We start from the raw sequence: 25,319 nt of genomic DNA, 5'->3' as shown, positions 1-25,319 counted from the left end.
GAGATGAGTGCCCAGTAACCTACATACCAAATTTCATCAAGATACCTCAAAATTTACTCAAGTTATCGTGTTAGCGGCCATGCGGAAGGACACACGTACGACTGTGTATAAAAACTGGGCGTGGCTTGGACCGTTTCGCCCATTTTCACGAAAAACAGTTAGCGTCATAATATCTCTGCCCCTACCAAATTTCAAAAGGATTGGTAAATTTTTGTTCTACTTATGGCATTAAAAGTATCCTAGACAAATTAAATGAAAAAGGGCGGATCCACGCCCATTTTGAAATTTTCTTTTATTTTTGTATTTTGTTGCACCATATCATTACTGGAGTTGAATGTTGACATAATTTACTTATATACTGTAAAGATATTAAATTTTTTGTTAAAATTTTACTTTAAAAAAATTTTTTTTAAAAGTGGGCGTGGTCCTTCTCCGATTTTGCTAATTTTTATACAGCGTACATATAGTAATAGGAGTAACGTTCCTGCCAAATTTTATCATGATATCTTCAACGACTACCAAATTACAGCTTGCAAAAATTTTAAATTACCTTCTTTTAAAAGTGGGCGGTGCCACGCTCATTGTCCAAAATTTTACTAGTTTTCTATTCTGTGTCATAAGGTCAACTCATCTACCAAGTTTCATCGTTTTAGCTTTCTTTGGTAATGAATTATCGCACTTTTTCGGTTTTTCGAAATTTTCGATATCGAAAAAGTGGGCGTGGTTATGGTGCGATTTCGTTCATTTTAAATAGCGATCTGAGATGAGTGCTCAGGAACCTACATACCAAATTTCATCAATTTACTCAAGTTATCGTGTTAACGGACGGACGGACGAACGGACATGGCTCAATCAAATTTTTTTTCGATCCTGATTATTTTGATATATGGAAGTCTATATCTATCTCGATTCCTTTATACCTGTACAACCAACCGTTATCCAATCAAACTTAATATACTCTGTGAGCTCTGCTCAACTGAGTATAAAAAAAAAAAACAGAGTGTAAAAACTGTCAAAACAGCCACTAAGTTGAATGTAGAGAATACGATAATCTCGCGAGAAGCGGAGTTTCGATTTCCCTGGTCTCGGAATTCTCGCTTGTGGTCGAGAAGAAATCGTAAGTTCTACTATGAAGATGCGTTCGATTCATAATTGTGTTCGTTTTTATTCTTATATTTCCGGAAAGGGAACCGAGGGCCAGCTTGTTTAAAAAAACTTATTGTGCTATTTGTCTTTGAAGTTATGTACAGAGGAATTTTCTTTGCAAGCATGCTGTTTGAAAAATTTGCGATAAATCACACTAAAAGCTGAAGAAATTGCAAATGAAAGATATGAGATAAAGGAAGCTAGAGAATGAATGAAAATTAAGAGAGGTTGAGGGAAAAGAAAGTAGGAGTAGAGGAGATAAATCGGGAAGGCGGAAAGGGTAAGAAACGGAGAATAGAGAGGGGTCCAACATTGAGAGGATTACGGAGATACAAGAAGACAACTTTTTTTAGCATGCAGGAAATCATATATTAAAATTAATGTAGAATTTAAAAATTGCATCTGCGTTAGTTTTATAAAGTTTTGTAGACGTTTATAAAAGCAAAGATATTAAAGCCGGTCGGTATGAAGCAGGTATGCAATGTTTCGTTAGAGATCCTATATATGAGAAATTGTAGTGGGACAGGTAGAGGGAGTGGCAGTGGGCAAGAATTTAGCGGGAGTGTGACAGGAAACAGTAGTGGGTATAGGAATGGAAGCGGGAGTAGCAATAGGAGTGCGAGTGGAAGAGTTGGTGATGGAGAGGGAGTAGGAATTGGAATGGGAGTGGGAGGGAAGTTGGGGTCAGAGTGGCAGCTCAAGTGGGAATAGGTTTGGGTGTGAGACGGAGAAAAACGAAACAAGGGATGGCAGAGATTAAGAAGAAAAATAGAAGAAAAAGTAGAAACCCATTGGATGGAGAGTGTTGAGGAGAAGCGAATCCCCTTTTCAAATGCAGGCAAACCAATTTTCGGCCAGGGGACTCTAGTATCTATGTAAATTTGTATTTAAATAACTAAGTATTAAAACGTGTACAATAGATACAATTGCAAATAAGTTGAAAGCGTCACTAAATAAGTTATGGTGTTGGAAAACGTGTTAAGAGCTCCCTAAAGATCCAATGAAAAATGGGAAAATAGGAAATATACAAACAAAAAGTATAAAAAAATAAATTGCGAAAAATTTCCATTAAAAATGGCACGTTCGATACTTAAGTAAACTACACTAATGAGTTTTGCTTAATGTGTTTACAAGAATAATTTTAAAGTGTTTTGTATTTTATTAACTTCATTAAGCTTTAAATGTGCTGTTATTTTGAAAATTTTTATTAATTTAATGTCAAAATTAAGAAAATATCACTTCGTGTTTTGAAGCGTACATCCTCATCATTCCCCAATAAAGCCAATATTGTGTAAAGACAGACGTGCTAAAATATTTAAGTGAGTGCATATAATACATACAACTCCACAACAGGAAATATGTATTCATCAATACGTACATAATGAAAGAAATGGCTACAAAATCTTCCAACACGTACGCCCAACAATCCTACAATTTGGCTGCTGCTGTTAACAGTTTTGAGCAGACACATGAATTTACGAATTTTAGTGAAAATAACACCAACGCCTTATATACGTCACCAACTGCAATTAATACACATTTCTTCTACAATAATGACAGCAGCTTAAGTAACGTTAGTGACAGCATTGCTGATGTGACAATACCCCGAATATTTTCGGAAATTCCATTTTGGGTTATACCATGTTATGGTGTGATTTTCATATCAGCTATAGTTGGTAACATTTTAGTTATATTAACGCTCGTACAAAATCGTCGTATGCGTACAATAACAAATGTGTTCTTGTTGAATTTGGCAGTATCCGATCTGCTATTGGGTGTACTGTGTATGCCCGTAACTTTGGTGGGCACACTGTTGCGACATTTCATATTTGGAGAGTTTTTCTGCAAACTCATAAAATTTTCTCAAGGTGAGACAAGCGTATTTGTAATTTTTTTCTCTTTTTATTTTTATTGTAGCCTATGTTAAGTTTCACCTGGAAGCGCGTGTCATTCAAATAATATATCTACAAACTTCATAGAACAAAACTGCAACTAAACCAAACATCTGTCAAGCTCCTGGCAAAATTTTTCACACATAGGTATATTCTAATTTACAAGCGACCTCATCCGCAAAGAGAAAATAAAACATGAGCTATTCACGTTATCCTGCTTATCAAGTTATCTATTTAAAAAAAAAATTGTCGGTCTAATATGTTTTATTTGTGTAATAGAGTAAAAAAATAACTAAATTAGCTGATAACTTGATAGGGTCTCCAAATGATCGAAGGCCACGAAATGAACCCGACGGTATCGCGGACGGATCCCGAAAACCATCCAGCAATGCTCCCGGAAGGGTCTCCAAATGGTCCCGGAATAATCCCGACGTGACAACGACGCGATTCTAGACTGCTCTAAATTATGCCGAAAAAGTTCCGCAATGACCCTGGAGGGATCCCGAAAACCATTTAGGAATTCTCCCGTAAAAGTGCCTAAATTACCCCGATGGGATCCCGGACGGATCCCGAAAACTATACAGAAATGATCTCGGAAAGATCCCAAAATGATCCCAAAATAGTCCCGAAATGACCTAGGCGGGATCTCGGACAAACAAACATACAGGTGAAGCTAATAAAAGTGTGTTAATAAAAACAATTGGAGGAGGACGGATGGCGGGAGGGGAAGAAGAGCACCACTGATCTGGGGCGGCTGTCACTGCTCACTTTGTAAGCTCTCGACTTATTTGGCCCATTGAGTTTGTAATATTGGGGAAGGTCAGTATACTTAACGTTATAATGTGTAAAAATTAATCGAAAGGGTCGTGGGTCCCCTTTTCATTTTCTAAAAAAATTTCGCCAGTAGACTATTGTCTATCTATGTCCCAAGTTTCAGTAAAATCTGTTCAACCGTTCTGGCGTGATTCAGTCACAAAGATGAAAAAATATAATTAAATTATAACTGTTCCTAGCGGCGTGGACCTCCTCCCCCTTTTCAAAAACATATAGCTGGTAGGTCCTTCTAGACTCTTGGCTATATGTATACCAAATTTAATCCGATTCCGTCTAGCCGTTCTTGTGTGATTGAGTCACAAATGCAAACGTCTGGATATCCAAACATTGAAATATTCAAATTTTCGCATTTATATATATTTATATATATATATATATATATATATTCTACTATTTATGCAGAATTTTAATTATATGATAAAATTGGTTTTATGATATAATCTCCCACCGCAGTAACATAGGTCCAATTTTTATACCCCTCACGCTATATTAAGATAGATATACCCACCAATAAATATACCGAATTGATCAGTTTGACAATATGGCTTGATTTAGCCATGCCCATCTGTCTGTTTGTTATGATAGACTCATTCAATCTATGTAACGTCCTCACGGGCGGGCACACGGTGGGGTATCTCATCAATTTAGCTGGCCAAAAGTCGATTTTTCAAAATATTCCAATTTTTTTTTTTAAATATACTCCCTGGCGTTTACTTGATCCGCACCGCTTATCTACAAGCATACAAACGTATGTATTTGCATATATATATATATGGATGTAGGTATGCATGCACGCCAAAACACGGTTGCCATTTATGCTGAGCATGCTTGGTATGCTTACATCTATGATTCAATGTTCTCTGTACAGAATTTAAATACGTACGTATTAAAATTTGGTCTGATCGTATTATTTTTGAACACGGACATATTTAAACGCCAATCAAGGAAAAAATATTCATTTTTACTATGCATATTTTCTCTCAGTGTACCAAATATATATATTTACCTTGTTAACATAAAAATTAGAAAAGGATTGGATAACAAACCGTGTTCTCGAATCTCTAACGTAAGAGGACGAATCCGGAAACATAGCGTTTTTACACAAAGCAGGACCTATAGCTTCGCCTGTGTATGATACATTCATATTCGTAACAGAATTCGCCTTGCGTGAGGTTGGCTTACGGAAGCTGTGAATGGCGCTTATCAACCCCTTGAACCATTCTTTTCTTCTGAGGGCTTATTTTCACATGTTTTTTTGCAATAGCTTTCTTTTATAAAACGGCATGGAAATAAATATTGACGTAATATTTATTTCTAGCACGAGTAAGGCTTTTACTTAAAACGAACTATTCAGCTATCACAGCTGTTGTTTGTTTATCTTCTTTATATATACTTCTATCCAGTTGTCTAAAATTTTTTCTTTGATCCATTCTAATTTAAAAAAATTTTCATTTAAGAAAAAATGTATCATGACAACATAAAATCATGATTGCTAGGCCTTGAGCTCGATTCGAACCCGCGATCGAACGTAATTTATGGATAACCACTCGCCCTTTTCATATATCCATTAGATGTTTCCTACAAATAAAACTCATAGATATTTTAATATTTAATTGAGCTATTATATTAAACTTTTTCAACATGTTTGCATACATAGAGCTTACGATATCTGCAGGAAAATTAAAACAAAACGGGAGATAGTTTCAAAGTAGCGCCGAAATGATCTTGAAAGGGTACCAAAACTATTGCGAAAACATTGCAGAAACGATCCCGAAATCTTTCTGAGATAGTTCCTATTCCCGAAAACTTTTCCAAAATGCTCCCTAAAAAATTCCAAAATAATGCGTACATGCATGTATGTATGAAATTTTGCCCATATTAGAAAGGAATCAATTGTTTTTTTTTTTTTTTTTTTTTTTGATGGAAAACGAAGGTAAATATTTCAAAGTTTAACTGCAAAGAAGAAATACTTAATTCAGACCTTTTAAATTTGAATTAGCATTAGTAATCAATTAATTAGATGTCTATTTTAATGGCCAATGATTATTTCAATTGTTTTCCGGATTACCATTTAAAAAAATAAAAACATGATTTATACGATTATTTTAACTATTTTTCCGCTTTGTTGAAAGAAAATTCTCGTTTTATGTATGCACGGTATATTTTCTACATACAAGTACCTTTAAGATGCAATAGTAAATCATAAGCGCTTATCCAGGCGTATAGATACATGCAACGTATAGGGCGAACGGTATAAAAGCGTTGATTTAAATATATTCTCAGGTAATGCGCATATTTTTCTACACTCATTATATAAAATAACTAGAAGATCCGGCAGACGTTGTCCTGCCCTAAATTTGGCCTATCTGCATACATTTTAATAAGCTTTAAATAACTTTTTCCTAATCCTTTTATTCACTCCACCCTCCGTCTTTTTCGCCTCATCTATCTCCATCTTCTTCTCATTCTATCTCTTTCTCAATCTCCTTCTCTCTTTTCTCTTCTCTCAATTCCCTCTCATTTTTCTGCTTCCCTTATTGTCTGTCCCAGAGGGTGGTATGTATTTTATTCCAGTCCCAGCCCCACTCCGAGTCTCAGTCCCAGTCCTAGTCCTAATCCCAGTCCCAGTCCGTCTCTGGATAATATATTACTCTGTACCAAAGCACTCATCAACAGCTTTCATTTGATATCCATATTGTATAAACACTGTCTAGGCATTCACTGGCCCACGTTTTGGCATATATCTCGAGACCCTGTACCTGTAGTAACCACCGCGTGAGGTTTACGCAACTTGTGTGAAAGTTTGAACAAAATCGATCAACGCATCTCTTCAAACACCGGCGGTATATATAGATTTTTAATTTTCACACTTCACTATAATATTAAAACGAAATGCAGATTTTCGTTGCTTTTGAAATTCGGCTTAAAAATTGCAAATGGAACAACTAAACACTCTCCTGTATTAAAAAAAATGTCATAGTACCTCTAAATCGCGGACCCCCTCCGAAACCCCCCCCCCCTCTCGCAGGCCTGGTGATGTCCTATACTTGATATAATTCGCTATAATATTTTTTATTGATAAGCAGGTTGTTTAATCAAACACCCAGCAATTACACGGAAGTATATCCGCACCACCTGAAAATATGAGTGCCGCTGCGTATACGTAACATTTTAATATTACGTATAAACAAATAAAAAAAATTACAATAAAATAATATTGCGACTATAAACTGAGATATAACCTATCCTATATTTCAAGCTAGATCAAACTACACACGGGGTGCAAAACAAATTCAAAATCGGTTCAGTAGTTTAGGAGTCCATTGGCCTCAAACTTGTGACACGTGTTTTTTATATATTAAGATATGGGATCGAAAACGGCGATTTGTCTAATTGCCCAGACAAAATGTAAAAAATGTTTGATTCATAGGCAAGTGTTCGAAAGCTTTTATTTAGCAACGATCCTCTATGGTTTCATCCTTAAGTCTAGCCAATTCTGTTATATCCAAAATTAATATATCCACTATTTTGGATTACGTTACTTACTATTGCATCCTAAAATGGACTTGTATATAGAAATTATCCAGTGCATGCAACAAAAGACAATTTTTATTTCAACAAAGCGGAAAAATAATCAAAAAAAATTAAAAATAATCGAAAATAATCAAAAGTAATCAAAAAAGCCTTTTTATCATTACTAATCATGCGTCGGACCCGTGCACATCTTGCGCAACAAATATAAAAGTCTCATATCAAATATCAACAGAAATCAGCTGTTCTATCAATCAAACATCTATAAACTTACATGCTTGCGCTGCCATCTGGCGAATGTTAGCAACTGCCGGTAATGCAGTTTTAGTTCTAATAAAATATTCAAAATAGTGCCATAGTACAAATAGATTTCTTTGTGTGCTCACAATCGTTTATCTTTAACAAAGTATATTAATAAAATATAGCTAAACAAAAGCACTACGACTAATAATGCCCAAAGCTCGCTAATAAAACGAATCCCCATCTTTACAACCAAAACTTTATATATAGATTTGGATTCCAAATAAGAACGAAAAAGGGACCTACACATTAGAAATAATATACAAGATTATTTAACAGGTCTGACTTAAATCGATCCATCCGTTTTGAATTTATAGCTGTGTAAACAAAAATTTTATGATTTTGTATTACATTTTGGCAAATTTCCACGCCCCTACAATATAGTACCTTCAAATTGTATCAATTTCAAATGCAAAAAAGTAATGAGGGCTAAGTTCGGGTATAACTGAACAATACATAATCAGCTACTAAATTTCAGCTTGCAAAACTTTAAATTACCTTCTTTTAAAAGTGGGCAGTGCCAAGCCCATTGGCCAAAATTTTACTAATTTTCTATTCTGCGTTATAAGGTCAACCCACCTACCAAGTTTCGTCGCTTTAGCCGTCTTTGGTAATGAGATATTGCACTTTTTCGGTTTTTCGAAATTTTCGATATCGAAAAAGTGGGCGTGTTTATGGCCCGATTTCGTTCATTTTAAATAGGTGACATAGGTGCCCAGGAACTTACATACTGAATTTCATTAAGATACCTCAAAATTTACTCAAGTTATAGTGTTTATGGACATACGGTCATGGCTAAATGAATTTCTTTTTTCGCCCAGATCATTTTGATATATAGAAGCCTATATCTATCTCAATTTGTTTATGCCTTTACGGGGTACTGTCATGCGAGCGAAATTATTATACTCTGTGAGCTCTGCTCAGTTGAGTATAAAAACAGTTTTAAAATCGGAGCACTATGTGTGAAGTGATGGGCGTACAACGATATTTAGCGACTTTGTTTTATATGTTTTACTAGCTTTACCTGGCGTACGTTGTAACGGCCGAGATCGAATGAATGTTGCGTTAGTTTTTCTGTTTAGCTTGTTGTTTAGTTTATTGTTCCGTAACTTGAATTTGATTTTGTACGCATATTTGATGAAATTTTCGTTTAAAACATTTTATTATTTTATCTTATTGTAATGCAAGTGAGTACACAATATTTTTGGTTTTTTCGTTCGGTGCTAAGATAAACAAATTTTTTGGTGTTCCGACTCTAGAGCAAGCCACATATAGCTGGCCATGGGAAAAGCATGGACTCTCTAAATTTAATACTGCAGCAGTAAGCGATTGTCCATGTGCTTTTTTCAAACAACCATCTATGCCCAATACGTAAGCTTGTGGTAAAATTTGATGTTGCTAGCTGTTGAAATGAGGCAGAAATGGCGAAAACACTCTTATTGAACAATCAATTGTATGGGAGGTATATGCTATAGTGGTCCGATCCGGTCGATTCCGACAAATGTCAAATCCCCTATCAAAATAGATATGCCTGCTTACCAAATTTCATCAAGATATCTCAAAAATTGAGGGACTACTTTGCGTTCAAACAAACGGACAGACGGACGGACGGACATGGCTAAATCAACATAGCTCGTCACCTGATCATTTTGGTATACTTATTGGTGGGTCTAACGGAAACATATACATAAAAAATGAGTTGGTGCCTTGAAAATGAAACAAAATCGATTTCGACCAAAACAAGTCCCAAAAACCAAAAAAAAAAAAATTTTTTTTTAACTGTTAATGCCAACGTTTTTATCGCATACTTTTAAGAGGGATAGGAACTATGAGACAAATTCGTTTTCATCGGCAACACTTTTGCACGTTTCTGAAGAAACCCTTAAAAAAATGGCGAAAAATAAATTTTTTCACCAAAACACTCCTCAAAACCCAAAAAATATTTTTTTTTTTTTCAAAAACTGTTATCGCCAAAGCTTTTAGGTGACAATTTTGAGTCGGACAGGCTATACATGAAAATTTAAAATCAAATGAAAATTTTTTAAGTAGTTCATGATAAAAACCTTAAAAATCAAGGAAAAAAAAGTCAAAAAGCTCAAGTCTTGCAGGCTCGAAAATTATTTTTTTGGGTATGCTTAGTGGAACTTTTTTTCCTGAGCCCAAAGCCTATCGAAAAATCGATGGCGCGATATAGGTTAGTAAATCGACCCAGCTTAATATACATAGATAATAGATAAAATGGTCCCCAAATACACACTCCCAAAACATGATTTCAAATAAGTTTCGTAAGGACTCTCAGCAGATTAAAGAGATCCTAAATAGTTATAGTTTAGTTTGCGAGAGAGAGAAAAGAATGGCATATGATGGAATTTTACTGAGAAACTTTTGAAGGCATAAATCTCTGCGGGGTGTCTGCTAAACCACAGTCAAAGGGCAACCCCGCCTGAATTTTTTTTTTTTTAACTAAAAAGCAGCAGTATTCGCCTTAGTGTCAACTATTTAGCGTTTGCTAGGACTACGACACTTAAATCGAAATCTAGCTACAAGCATGACCAATTTTTAAAACTGCTATGGTATCGTAACATACGATCATGGATCGAAAACTATTTTTACTTAAGCGATTAAAACTAGGCCATCTAACAATTTAAAAAAAAATACAACAATATATTATGGATCTAGTGGTTGTGTAGCGCAACCCTTTCAGGTTGCCAGCGCAATATATAGCTTCTCCAAACCCAATTGTCAACCTCACCTATACGTGCCGAATCATGTTTCATTAACAGCTGAGGCTCTGGCGACCCCGAACTCCTCATGGATCTAGGCGGTGGGAGGGCGGTATGGCCAAGAAGGACGCACGTGGTCATAACAAATCGTTCCCGAGATGGTCGGGCTTGGTACCGGAACGTACCGGATCTGCGTCCGGCAAAGGACCATCAACATCGTTAATACTCCCCAAGGCCTTCGGCGAGTGTCTTTATCGCTACAACACCAACAACAACATGGATCTAGTGAGTACGCATTGTACCTAGTTCATATATTTCATTAATCTGATACACCATTTCGGAGCTGTAGTGATTTTGAAAACTGCATTCGATCACGGATAGTATGTTACGATTCAGCCCCTTTTTTTTTGGGAGACTCGATTAAACCTTAAACCTAGTTCCTTGAAAACGGATCATCAACCGTCACTTTATGTGAATTACATGCACCTTTAACCATACTAAAATTCAACCGCACAACAAACCAAGGCCAGATGAGCAATAAGGCAGCGAGCATTTGACGTTGGTACATCTATTTTATAATACGCCATTAGGTACATGAGTTGATTTTTTTATAATTTATTTTCTCTAAATAGTTACTCTTTTATGTAAACGATGTTCTATATAACTTACCAAATTCGGTTAATCAAAATCCATACGTTTCTGTAATAATGACAATCTTGTAATATATGGAGAAACCACTTCTAAATAAAAACACTTAACTTTATTGAGCAGTCTCATTTTATCACTAATCACTTCACTGCTACTGCAACTATATTACTAATTATTTGATAATCTACCTTGAAATTACCGTGCTTACGTACTTTTGTATTGACGATCCATTCAGGTACACCGAGCACACGAGTTTGTTTCGGTTCCGCCACGAACAATAGTATTGAGAGGAAAGTGTACGATGAATGATTAGTGCACGCGCTCAGCTACAGCTGTGTCTGCGTGTTTGTACTTGCACATATTTTTGTATGTCAATACAATGCAATGCCTGTATAAATTAACGTTTTATAGTACGTTTTATATTTTTAAAAAGGTAGCGGACTTGTGTCCGCTTTCATATTTATTGGTTGTGATTCAACTTAAGAATAATTACAATGAATGTCTTAACTTAAAATTACACCTATCATTGGCCATACGTCACGTTGCATTTGCATGTGTGCCCTATTTCTTGTTATTGCCCAAAATCGAACTATTGCTGATTGTTGTTTACTGCGATCGTTGCTGACTGTTGTTTACTGTGCTTATTGCTGACTGTTGTTTGTTACAAATAAATCGATGATGAAGCAATTAATGAAGTTGCGCGTGCAGGCCGTTGGTAAAGGTCAACTTGGTAAGCGGTTGCCTTAACTCTTCCCCCTTTAAGTGTGAGCGTCCTCGATCATTAGTAGAATGGCAAATTGTTAAAACTCACATATGTTGGAATATGATTTTCTTGACTTGATTGGCTAACTTCTTGATTCGTAATAGATTGTACTGGCTTTGCTATTTCTTCTTCTACATATCGTATTTCCACTGATCGTTTCCTTAGGAAAAAAATAAGTATTGTGATTATTAGGAATGCTGCCGTTGTGAAACTTCCGACAGAGAGTGTCGCTTTTTTAGTAGAATTGATTTGATGCGTGTTTTTGATGTGCAGGTCTTTTAAAGCTTCTAGGGAGAGTAATTCAATGTGGTCTTTTTCTAATGGAGTTGGCTGTAGTATTGCGGGAATGGTTTCAATTGGTCTTGCTTCAACATTTTCGAATGTTTGGCCGTTTATTTTTATTGTTGCATTGTTAAATATTATCACATGCGTTCCATTGATTGGTTGAGATACTTTATCAGTTTGCACTTCGCCTTCGAACCGGTTTAGCAATATTACTCCGGGTTTGATTTCTTCTAAGGTAGGGACGTGATGGCCGTTCGTTGTCGAACAAGTCGAATTTAAACTATTTATTATTCTAGCTACACATAAGTCTTTACTTAAATCTATAACATTTGTTTCTTTACAGATCGTTAGATCATTATAACTTTCACAATCATTTTTTATTCCGTACAGTGAATATTTTCCTTTTAGTATTTCATTATACTCAGTTTTTATTATAGTATTTTTTGCCCTTTTTACAGGTCGTATGATAATTCTTCTAAATATTTCTTTCAGTGTCAGCGGTATTTTAACCATGTATAAAATTTTCATTCCTTTACTTAGTACATTTATTTGTGATATTTCTAGTGCTTCTTCGGCACTTTTAAATGGTATTTTTTCCTTTTTCATCTTGTTGATTGACAATTATATTTCTTCTTTGCTTAATATTACAGAGTTCAATATATTTTCTTTTGCCCATTGGATGGCATATTTTATATTTATTAATTCTTCCTTAATTAACCTAATCCTATTTTGCAAATTTATTATGATTTCCGTTACAACATTTTCTTCTTTTTTAATAGTGTTTATCATTCTATTAACTATATTAGTTATGTTATTTATTCTTTTTTCAAATAGGTTATTAATTACTACTTGCTCATTATTATTTTCGTTTAGATTATTTAAAATATTGGTTATTATGTTTACATCTTCGTGGTCGGGAGATCCAGCTATGTATTTCCATGCCGTTCCCAATATATCAATGGATCTTCTAGTTTTATAATTGATGTTAGAGGGTTTAAGTGTATTTAGGATTTCAAGGGTTTGAATGGTTTCATGTTTGAGGAGGGGATATAGGAAGTGATCGTTAGGGATTTGGTTATTTATCTCTTGATATGTCTCTGTCAAAAATTGTTCGTATTTTTCTAAGTCGATGAGGTGAATAAGTCTAAATGTTCCGTCTTGTATTTTCGCTTGTCCATTGTCTATTGTTACTAGTTGGGATTTGCTGTAGTCTAGAATTCGAACGTCTGAGGAAGAGGTAGTAGTAGTAATGAGGAGAATAAGAAGTTTGTAGAGGTCCATTTTGCCTGGAAATTTAATTAGGTTTTTATTAGAGATTTGTGAATTGTTCGTCCTGATACTGTTTTAACTGTTGTCCTGTGATTTTCCAAGACTTCCTCCTTTTTATACTTTGGAGTTAGCTTGGAACCTAGTCTCTTGTTAATTTTAACATAGATTATTTCTCCTATGGGGAAATCTTTATTTTCAGGTCTGTTTTGTTGTGATACGAGAGATCCTGTTCTTGTTTTTTCCTGAGTAAGGCAATGTTTTCTTGCCTTTTCTGTTCTAATTGTTGTGGATCATTGTAAAGTCTATTTCCGAAAAATATCTTAATGGGTTTGTTCTTTGTGGTTGAGTGAATCGACGAATTGTATTCCTGTACCGATTTAAATAGAAGTTCTTCGAATGTTATTGTAGGCTGATTGCTTTTGAGACATGTCATTATTTCTGAAAGTGTGCTGTGGAATCTTTCTACCTGACCGTTACTTGTGCTACTGTACGGTGGTGTGGTGTGGACGTTAATGGACATTTCATCCTTAAGTAAGGATGAAATTGAGGCAGAGTTAAGAGATTTTTCGTTATCAATTACTACGAGTCTTGGTATTCCAAATGCGATCATTAGTTCTCGAATCGGATCTTTAATATGCTCTATTGCTCTAGAAGGTATCATTTTAACCTGGGCGTATTTAGAGAATTTATCAATTGCGGTAAGTATTAATTTTTTCTCAGTGGAATATATGTCAACGTGAACTATTTCACCTGGAGACTGAGGAATGGGGGTCGGCTGAATTTGCGGTTTTGCTGGATGCCTATCGTATTTTTGGACGCGACAAGTTGAACATTTTTTTACAAATTGTTCAATTTTCGCATACATTCTTGGAAAGTAGAATTTACGTAAAATTTGAGTTTTATTTTCGCGGCTGTTTCTGTGAGCTCGTTGATGTTCTTCGATTATAATTTGCTCCTGTTCTGTTTCTGATGTGACGTCCTGGAGTAGAGTCTGTGTGTAACGGATTTTAACATTACTAAAGTGGAGAGGAAATATTTCCTGAATTTTACCCATCAACCCTTCTGTAGTGTACAGACCGTTGACGAGGGCTGGATCTAGATATCTTTTAAATATATCAATGATGTCCTGTGTAGAAAAGTTTGGCTTTGTAATTGTATGTCTGTGGAAAGTAGGGAATGGTAACTGGAACAAGTAGCTATCCTCGTTGCCAAACATTAGAAACAATTGATTCTTAAAAGCATTTATGGGGGCTTCAGTGGCAGGAATGAGAGGGTGTGAGGAGCTTTCGTTGCTATGTTCTGTAGTTGTGAGGGTGTTAATGTCAGTTTGTGGCGGTCTTGATAGTGCATCTGCAACAACGTTTGTTTTTCCGGGCTTGTACTTCATCTCATAGTTGTATTCTTCCAGGATACACTTCCATCTTTTCATTTTTCCATTGTGGCTTTTATTGCTCAATGCAAAAGTGAGTGGCTGGTGATCGGTGAAAATTACAACCTTTGCAGATCCATATAAGTAGTTTCGTAAGGAGGTGAGGGCCCAAATTATTGCCAGCATTTCTTTTTCATTTGCGGCGTAATTCTCCTCAGTTTTATTTAGTGATCGAGATATGAAAGTTATCGGTTTCCCCGATTGTTCAAGGACGGCACCTAAAGCGTAGTTTGAAGCGTCTGTGGTGAGGTGGAATTCTTCTTTGAAATTAGGGTACGATAGTATGACTTCTTGCGATGTTAATGCTGATTTTATTTTATTGAAGGCATCAATAGCGTCGTTATCGAACACAACCGGCTTTTTGTTGGAAGAATTTTTGGACGCATGTCCATCTTCCCCTCTTAACAGCGAGGTCAGAGGTTTTGCTAGCTTAGCGTAATCTCTGATGAAGCGTCGATAATAGCCCGAGAGGCCAAGAAAAGATCTTAGGTCTTTCAATGTTCGTGGACATGGGAATTCTTGAATGGCTTTTACTTTAGCGGGATTGGTCTTTATACCTGTGGGGGATATGATAAATCCTAAAAATTCGACCTCTTGACGAAAAAATTCGCACTTGTCGAGCTGGACTTTCATGTTCGCTTTTTCTAGCGTATGAAAAATTGTTTCGACGTTTTGAAGATGGCTTTGTTCGTCTTTGCCAAAAACTATTATATCGTCTATGTAGACATAACATATTTTTCTTATGTGCTCCTTCAATATATCGTCGAGTGCGCGCTGGAAAATAGAGGGTGCGTTCTTTAGTCCGAACGGAAGTCTTGTGAATTCGTACTTCCCGTTGTTAATCGAAAATGCTGTCTTTTCAATGTCTGATTCTTTTAAGAAAATCTGATGGAAGCCACTTTTCAGGTCGAGAACGGAAAAATATTTGTTGTTTCCCAGCTGTGAGATAATCTCATTGATTTCTGGGATTGGGTATCTGTCAGCTATTGTTTCAGTGTTAAGTTTTCTGTAATCTATTACTAGTCTATATTTTCTTTGTCCTGATGCATCAATTTTTTTTGGCACAACCCACACGGGTGAGTTATATGGTGAACGGGATGGTCTGATGATTCCATCTTTTAGTAGATTTCCTATTTCTTTTGTTACGAAGTCTCTCATAGCAAGTGGGTATGGGTAGTATCTTGTATAGACTGGGGTATCAGAGGAGGTCCTGATTTCTCCTACTACTGTAGTGGTGTATGTTAATTTTTCATCGGGCTCTGAAAAAAGATGTGGATAACGTCTAGTCAAATGGTGTATGTGTTGTTTTTGTGTAGCTGTCATATGGTCAGTTCTAATGTCAATTTTATTAACGGTTGTAGAAAGTTTTTGTTTAATTTTTATTCTTAGGCCATTACCTAATGTCAGGGTATCGTCGCGTATATTTATTGTTGAACAAAGGTCCTTAAGACTGTCATTTCCTATTATTCCGTCAAAGGATTTTACTGTGGGAAGTAAGAAGAATTTCAAAGGTGTGTCATTCTTGCCGAATATATTAATGATGTTATGGTGGGTAATTGCAACCTGTCCGGCAATAGAGTTCGCGATGAAGGGTTCGTCGTTGGGTATTTTCTTTGGGACATGACAGGGTTGGATATAGTTTTTGCTCGATCCTGTATCGATCAACATTTTAAGAATTTTCCCGTTCTTCGTTCTACATTCGACGTAGGGTAACGAAGAACTTTTCATTCTAAAAAATGGATATCAATATGGTCCTGCTTTTCAGGATATGAGCATCCCTCAGCGTATTCCTGGACTGATTGTCCATTTTCTTCTGCTGTTAATGCTGTCTCGTACTCCTGTGCAGTAGGAGTCCAGTTTGGTTGATAGTATTGGTCAGTGTTGTATTGTGGATCTTGTTGGTAGTTTTGTTGGTGGTCTTGCTGGTAATCTTGCTCACTTGCCTCTACGTGGAAATTCCTCTGCTGTTTTAGGGGTACTTGTTGTGAGGAGTTTGATTGTCTCTTCACACCATTATTGGCTTGTGGTCTATTCATATAGTTTACCACTCTTGAATGTAGGGATTTGTCGACGTCCATTGGTTCTGGACGTGGAAGTTGAGGCTTGAAAGGGGTTTGTTGACCAAATGGTCTATTTGGTTGATTATTTTGGAAATTGTGAAAGGTAGCTTGAGGGCGATAGTGATACGCAAGATTCTGGGCTTGCATCTGAGGTCTTGGCATGTATGCCAACTGGGGGTAAAATTCATTGGCTGGTTTTTTGGGTGGTAGAGGTGGTCGGAAGTCATGAGGCTTCCTATTTGCGCTATTGCTATTCATTGCGTAATGGGAACGAAAGCTTTGGTTCTCCAATTTTAGGCACAAGTGAAGAGCCTGGGGAAGATCTACTGGCTCTCTCATTCCAAGCAATCTTGGTAGATCACCTTTCAGTCCTCGTATGAAAGTGTCGAGGGCTTTATCACGGTATGTGCGGGTAAGTAAATGCATAGATTCTGCACCGACTTCCATGCATCCGAGCTTATTGAGGATAAGGGAGAGATGGGAATAGACGCGTTGGTAGAATTCTTGAATAGTGAGGTTGCCCTGCACTAGAGAGGTCATTTGGTACTCGAGAGTACCTAAATCTCGCTTATCGGCGTAATGGAGAGTAAGGCATCTTGAAATAGCCTTCCAATCCAATGGTGTATTGTAAGATTCGAGAGCAATATCGGCGTTGCCCACAACTTTGTTCCTTATAACATTAAGGATGCCGTAGTATTTTGGCGTTCCTTTTAGGGGCTCGTAGATCTGAAGGATACGATCTACGCTTTTTTTCCAAGAGTTAAACTCTCCTGGATTACCAGAAAATTCGCGGAGGCATCGAACAACGTCCGGTATTTTGTCGAGTTCCGTTATGTTGTTCAAGTGGTTTTCGTCTATGGTTACGTCAGATATGTTGGAAAAGCAAGCGTTTGGGTTAAGGGCTGCCTGTACTAAATTTCGTCCTTCCTGCTTAAGCATATTGGTGACAAGTCCTGTCACTATGGTTGTTAATTGATCCATATTAAATTGACCTGAAGGAGCGGTAGTTGGTTGAGAAGGTGGGTTAGGCGCATTTGCATTTAACACAGGGGGTCGGATTATGCCATTAGGGTTTGACATTGTTTGAAAAATTTATATTATTTCAGTTTGCTATTATTAATACTATTAATATATTATTTTTTTTTTTCGTGTTATTATTCTCTGGAGGGTCCCTTTGGTGGTGAATCGCAGAGAATATTCGCTGTTATAAGCTGGAGGGTCCCCACGAACGTGGTGAATCGCAGCTTTGAATTATATTATTTTATGGCTGTACAAGCCAGATATTATTATAAATTGGTATATTAGATTGTAAACTAGTCTAAGCAATATTTAGTTTCCTAAAAGAATTTTGTGGTAAATCCTTATGATTCTTATTCTTTCTTTTGGATTTTGTTTTTTTTTTTCAAAATTTCTTATGTCTGTCCTAATTTCTTTTCTCTCAATAATAAATATTTTATTTTTATTATTTTTTTTTTCGCTATCGCTAAGATATTCTGATATAATTTCGATATGATTTATTTTGCATCAATAATTTATAATTTTTTTCACTTTAATATTTTGGTATACTTTCGATATATGTAATTTCTTTCCTTTATTTTTTTTCAATCACTTCGATATAATTTCACTTTAGAAAAAAAAAATTTTATATTACCTAAACTAATCTTACGGTAAGCGCCTCCTGGCGGTGGGATATTGCTCCTTTTTGCTGCCGCTACTCTGGTATCGCCAAATCGCACTATTGGAGACGTGCGTTCTTCCTACAGGAATCCAACGCTGGGTTCTTTGGGGCTGGCTTTTGCCTCGATATTCACGAAACTCGTTTTTTCGCGTTGGCACTTTTTGCCAAATACTATTCGACCGAATACTTATTTTATCGAACACAATAACACCGGCCCCTTAGTTGGGCGCCAATTAACGTTTTATAGTACGTTTTATATTTTTAAAAAGGCAGCGGACTTGTGTCCGCTTTCATATTTATTGGTTGTGATTCAACTTAAGAATAATTACAATGAATGTCTTAACTTAAAATTACACCTATCATTGGCCATACGTCACGTTGCATTTGCATGTGTGCCCTATTTCTTGTTATTGCCCAAAATCGAACTATTGCTGATTGTTGTTTACTGCGATCGTTGCTGACTGTTGTTTACTGTGCTTATTGCTGACTGTTGTTTGTTACAAATAAATCGATGATGAAGCAATTAATGAAGTTGCGCGTGCAGGCCGTTGGTAAGGGTCAACTTGGTAAGCGGTTGCCTTAACTTATACAACTGCTGTATGAGTATTTATGTATGTTTTCTTACTATTCGAATTCAATGCAGGCATACATAATGCTTTGTTAATTTATAGAACACTCTTTAATTTTTCCACCGATTAACTGCTTTTCAAATAAATCAGAACCAATTTTGTTTTATGTAGGTGACTTCCTTGCAAATGGCCCATGAGCTTAAGACTTGAAATTTTAGCTATTTCGAGCGCGATAGCAATAGGTGAAGTTAAGATGTGTGGTACCAATTCTCGTAGGTGAAGCCCATTTATGTAATTATACTGTGCGTTAGGCTCCGTGTGATACCGCAAAAAAAAATTGGCAGCTGATATAATTGCGTGAAGAACCATTGAGTTTCAATGATGTGAATCCGAGTAGGATGGATCTCGACCTATGATAAATACTCCACAGATTCGACTTACTCCAGAAAGAACATGTAGTAAGCGGGACACCACTTGCCACTGGTCCATCTGAACTCAAACCACAAAATTAAATGAAAATTAATAAGCCCAATGATTTCGGTAGGACGACGATGTGTGATAGCAGCGTGATCTGCCTGCTTTCTAAGCGCCGTTGCCATCGGCAGCGGTTTGGTTGTTGTTGTAGCGTTAAAGATACCCCCGAAGGGTTTGGGGAGTGTTATCAATGTTGGTGGTCCTCTGCCAGATATAGATCCGGTACGTTCAGGTAACAAGCACCATTTAGGTACAATCCCGACTATCTCGGGAACAATTTAATATGACCACATTATACCATATAGGCCATCCCGCCCCATTCCCTCAATCCATGAGGAACTTGGTGTCACCACAGCCTCGCCTGCTAAAGACACAGGATTCACCACGGGTAGGTGTGGTTGACAATTGGGTTGTATAAGCTATAAATCGCGCTGATCACCCCTTAAAAGGGTTGCTCTACACAACTCCTTGAACTTAGGTATTTTAGTCACTTCTTAAGACAGGCGTACATGCCGCGGTTCTATTGCAATCCCGTAACCCGCTGGGGTGCAGTGATTTGGTAAACACTCCGAGTATATTTTTGTGTTGAAAAGCTTCTCAGTAAAAATGCATCTGATTTAAACACGGTATTAGATGTGAAGTAAAGTATAATTGTGAAGTATTATTGTACTAATCCCAAGGTAACATAATAAACACCATTTTGCAATACTGAATATTGCAGTTATTTATTCGACAATTCAGCGACTCGAATGTTAGCAGAATGTGTATAATAACCAGGATTTCCGTAAAGTTCGTTACAATATTATTAGTTTCTAATATGTATATACTTTTTTTTTAATTTTAGTGCCTTTTTGGTAAACGGTACTACAATATTTCCCTTTTCCTGCCCTTCTAAAAAGTAACAGTGTGTGCGGAGTAACGCATTTAAAAAAAACTGCATCCATGATGCAAATTTAGAGAGATAGTTCAACTTTTCTTCTCTTCCGTCAATACTGGCTGAACATTCAATTATTATAAGCCGGTTTTAAGCTCATGAATTCTTAAAATAAAGTTTAGTTGGTTTTATTATATTTTATTTTATTTCAATCTATTTTATTTTATTTTGTCCTATTTAATTCTATTTTATTTTATTATATTTTATTTTGTTTTATTTTATTTTATTTTATTTTGTTATATTTTGATCTATTTTATTTTATTTTATTTTATTTTATTTTATTTTAGTATATTTCATTAAATTTTTTTTACTTTATTTTATTTTATTATATCTTGATCTATTTTATTCTGTTTTATTTTATTTTATTCTATTTTATTCTATTTCATTTTTTTTTTTACTTTATTTTATTTTATTTTATTTTCTATTATATTTTATTTTATTTTATCTTATCTTACTTTATTTTTTATACTCAGTTGAGCAGAGCTCACAGAGTATATTAAGTTTGATTGGATAACGGTTGGTTGTACAGGTATAAAGGAATCGAGATAGATATAGACTTCCATATATCAAAATCATCAGGATCGAAAAACAAATTGATTGAGCCATGTCCGTCTGTCCGTCCGTTAATATGTAGGTTCCTGAGCACTCACCTCAGATCGCTATTTAAAATGAACGATATCGGACTATAACCACGCCCACTTTTTCGATATCGAAAATTTCGAAAACCCGAAAAAGTGCAATAATTCATTACCAAAGACAGATAAAGCGATGAAATTTGGTAGGTGAGTTGAACTTATGACGCAGAATAGAAAATTAGTAAAATTTTGGACAATGGGCGTGGCACCGCCTATTTTAAAAGAAGGTAATTTAAAATTTTTGCAAGCTGTAATTTGGCAGTCGTTGAAGATATCATGATGAAATTTGGCAGGAACGTTACTTCTATTACTATATGTACGCTTAATAAAAATTAGCAAAATCGGAGAAGGACCACGCCCACTTTTAAAAAAAAATTTTTTTTTAAGTAAAATTTTAACAAAAAATTTAATATCTTTACAGTATATAAGTAAATTATGTCAAAATTCAACTCCAGTAATGATATGGTGCAACAAAATACAAAAATAAAAGAAATTTTCAAAATGGGCGTGGCTCCGCCCTTTTTCATTTAATTTGTCTGGGATACTTGATGTTGTTTTTATTTTTATTTTCGGCCTTTCAAAAGTTATATCAAGAAGAATTTCCGAGCTCTAGGCCACACATATATATTAATAATAAAAATGCAAAAAAAAACGTGATCCCACTAATAAATTGCAAGATAGGAATAACGAGATCGTAGAAAAACTGTTTAAAAACCAAATGATAGATGAAAAAGAAAAAGATAAACTAATGAGCAGAACGGCCAATGCGCCCAGATTGTATGGACTACCAAAGATCCACAAAGAAGGAACTCCACTTAGACCTATATGTTCGTCCATTAATTCTCCGTCGTATAATTTGTGTAAATACGTTGCTAATGTCCTAAAAAATATCACTAAAAAGTCCAAGTTCAATGTTCAAAACACGATTGAGTTCAAGAATAAGATTAAAAATACATATATTTATAATGATGAGAGTGTGGTATCGTTTGATGTTATGTCCCTGTTTCCTAGTATCCCAGTAGATCATGCCCTAGAGATCATATCGTCCAAATGGGACCAAATAAAACCCCACACATCCCTTAACCAAGAGCTATTTTTAAGTGTTTTACGCTTCTGTATAAAAGATAACAGATACTTTAAGTTCAACAACAAAGTTTATGAACAACGATCGGGTATGCCTATGGGATCACCAGCATCACCGGTAATAGCCGATATAGTAATGGAGGAATTACTATTGAAATTTGAGGAAGAATCACGGCACAAATCTCGTCTGCTCACAAAGTACGTTGACGATTTATTTGCTATTGTGAAAACCGATTCCGTTGAAGAAATACTGGGCCTCTTGAACTCATTAACTCAATAAAATTCACATCTGATATGGAAAATAATGGACACGGTAGTAATAAGAAATAACAACCACCTAACTTTTGACTGGTATAAAAAGCCTACGGCTTCCGGGAGGTTAATAAATTTTAACTCGAAACATGATAGGAGTATAATAATAAACACTGCCAAAAATTTTATCAGGCGAGTTCTCTCTATCAGCAATAGAATATATCACCCGAAAAATATAAGAATAATCAAAAAAATACTTCAAAACAACGAGTTTCCGATCCACCTTATTAATGGTTATATTCACCAATTTTACGCTACGAATAAAAATAAAGAACAAAACATAAACAAAATATATAAGACTGCCGTATTTGTACCTTGTTTGTCTAACCGAATAAAACATTCAAACATGTATGACAAAGAAAAATTTCAAATCGATTTACAATATAAAAATACCCTACAACAAATATACAGCAATACAAAAAGCAAAATCGAAAAATACGAGAAATCCAACGTAATATACAAAATTAAATGTAATGGCGACGGGTCCCACGTATGCAATAAAGTATATGTGGGTACTACTAAATCAAAACTAAAGACAAGGATTTCCGCTCACAAATCGAACATCAAAAATCGCGACCACTCTAACGACAACAGAACGGCTTCATCGCAACATTGCAAGACCACGGGACACTCTCCGGACTTAGAGAATGTTACAATAATGCAAGAAGAAAAACAATATTCCAAGCGGTACACTCTCGCAATGCTACATATTATCAATACACCTAATAACATACGCATGAATTTTAAGAGCGACACCGAAAACGTCGCTCACGCATACAGACATTTGGTAATGAAGAGAAGTTAGCAACAATAATGCTGAGGGTGTCCAACAAGTTAATATATACGTTGTTGTTAGCAGATATTTTGTTTATTATTACTGTTTATTATTTGTATACATCTTTGTTTTCTGTTTATGATATTCTATGTTCTGCACTGAAATTTTAAATTAGTTGACAAGGTGCATTCACAATTGTAAGTGTTAGATTATGTTTGTGCATTTGTGGTTTTTATACATAGAAAAATTTATTTTTTACAGCCCTGAAGGTGATTTCTAATTGAAATCGAAATATCGACAAAATCAATAAATACAACATATATGGTATAATTAATTGCATTTTTATTATTAATATATATGTGTGGCCTAGAGCTCGGAAATTCTTCTTGATATGTCTAGGATACTTTTAATGCCATAAGTCGAACAAAAATTTACCAATCCTTTTGAAATTTGGTAGGGGCATAGATTTTATGACGCTAACTGTTTTCTGTGAAAATGGGCGAAATCGGTTGAAGCCACGCCCAGTTTTTATACACAGTCGTCCGTCTGTCCTTCCGCATGGCCGTTAACACGATAACTAGAGCAAAAATCGACATATGTTTACTGAACTTAGTTCACGTACTTATCTGAACGCACTTTATCTTGGTATAAAAAATTAACGAAATCCGACTATGACCACGCCCACTCTTTCCATATCGAAAATTACGAAAAATGAAAAAAATGCCATAATTCATACCAAATACGAAAAAAGGGATGAAAAATGGTAATTGGATTGGTTTATTGACGCGAAATATAACTTTAGAAAAAACTTTGTAAAATGGTTGTGACACCTACCATATTAAGTAGAATTTTTCATTTTCTTCTTCTGCAGGGCAAAATAAAAAACCCTTGAAATCTTGGCAGGTAATACATATATAAATAAATTAGCGGTATCCAACAGATGATGTTCTGGGTCACCATGGTCCACATTTTGGTCGGTATCTGGAAAACGCCTTCACATATACAACTACCACCACTCCCTTTTAAAACTCTCATTAATACCTTTAATTTGATACCAATATCGTACAAACACATTCTAGAGTCACCCCTGGTCCACCTTTATGGCGATATCTCGAAAAGGCGACCACCTATAGAACTAGGCCCCACGCCCTTTTAAAATACTCATTAACACCTTTCATTTGATACCCATATCGTACAAACCTATAGAACGAAGACCCACTCCCTTTTAAAAATACTGATTAACACCTTTCATTTGATACCCATATCGTACAAACAAAGTCTAGAGTCACCCCTGGTCCACCTTTATTGCGATAACTCAAAAAGGTGTCCATACCTTTAATTTGATACCCATATCGTACAAACAAATTTTAGGGTCACTCCTGGTCCACCCTTATGGCGATATCTCGACACGGCGTCCACCTATGGAACTAAGGATCACTCCCTTTTAAAATACTCATTAGCACCTTTTTTTTTAATACCCATATTGTACAAACAAATTCTAGGGTCACCCGTGGTCCACCTTTATGGAGATATCTCGAAACGGCGTCCACTTATGGAACTAGGGATTACTCCCTTTTAAAATACTCATTAACATCTTTCATTTGATACCCACATCGTACAAACAAATTCTGGAGTCAACCCTGATCCACCTTTATGGCGATATCCCTAACTGGCGTCCACCTATAGAACTATACTCACAAAATACTCTTTAATGCCTTTCATTTGATACACATGTTATACAAACACATTCCAGGGTTTCCCTCGGTTCATTTTCTTACATGGTTATTTTCCCTTATGTTGTCACCATAGCTCTCAACTGAGTATGTAATGTTCGGTTACACCCGAACTTAACCTTCCTTACTTGTTTTTATTCTATTTTATTTTTTTTTTTTTTTATTTTATTTTATTTTATTTGATTTATTTTGTTTTTCATGGTTTTATTTTATTTTATTCATATTTTATTTTTATTTAATTATTTT

At 35.6% G+C, this 25,319-nt stretch overlaps 1 pseudogene; it reads left to right on the top strand.

Moving 5' to 3' along the window:
* LOC137250715 (uncharacterized) overlaps nucleotides 1–25,319 on the top strand; it is a 166,969-nt pseudogene that overhangs the window by 25,393 nt on the left and 116,257 nt on the right.

This window comes from Eurosta solidaginis, chromosome 4, assembly GCF_040869045.1.
Source record: "Eurosta solidaginis isolate ZX-2024a chromosome 4, ASM4086904v1, whole genome shotgun sequence".
NCBI lineage: Eukaryota > Metazoa > Arthropoda > Insecta > Diptera > Tephritidae > Eurosta > Eurosta solidaginis.
The sequence above is the reverse complement of the archived record's forward strand: the minus strand, read 5'-3'. Positions and strand labels throughout refer to the sequence as shown.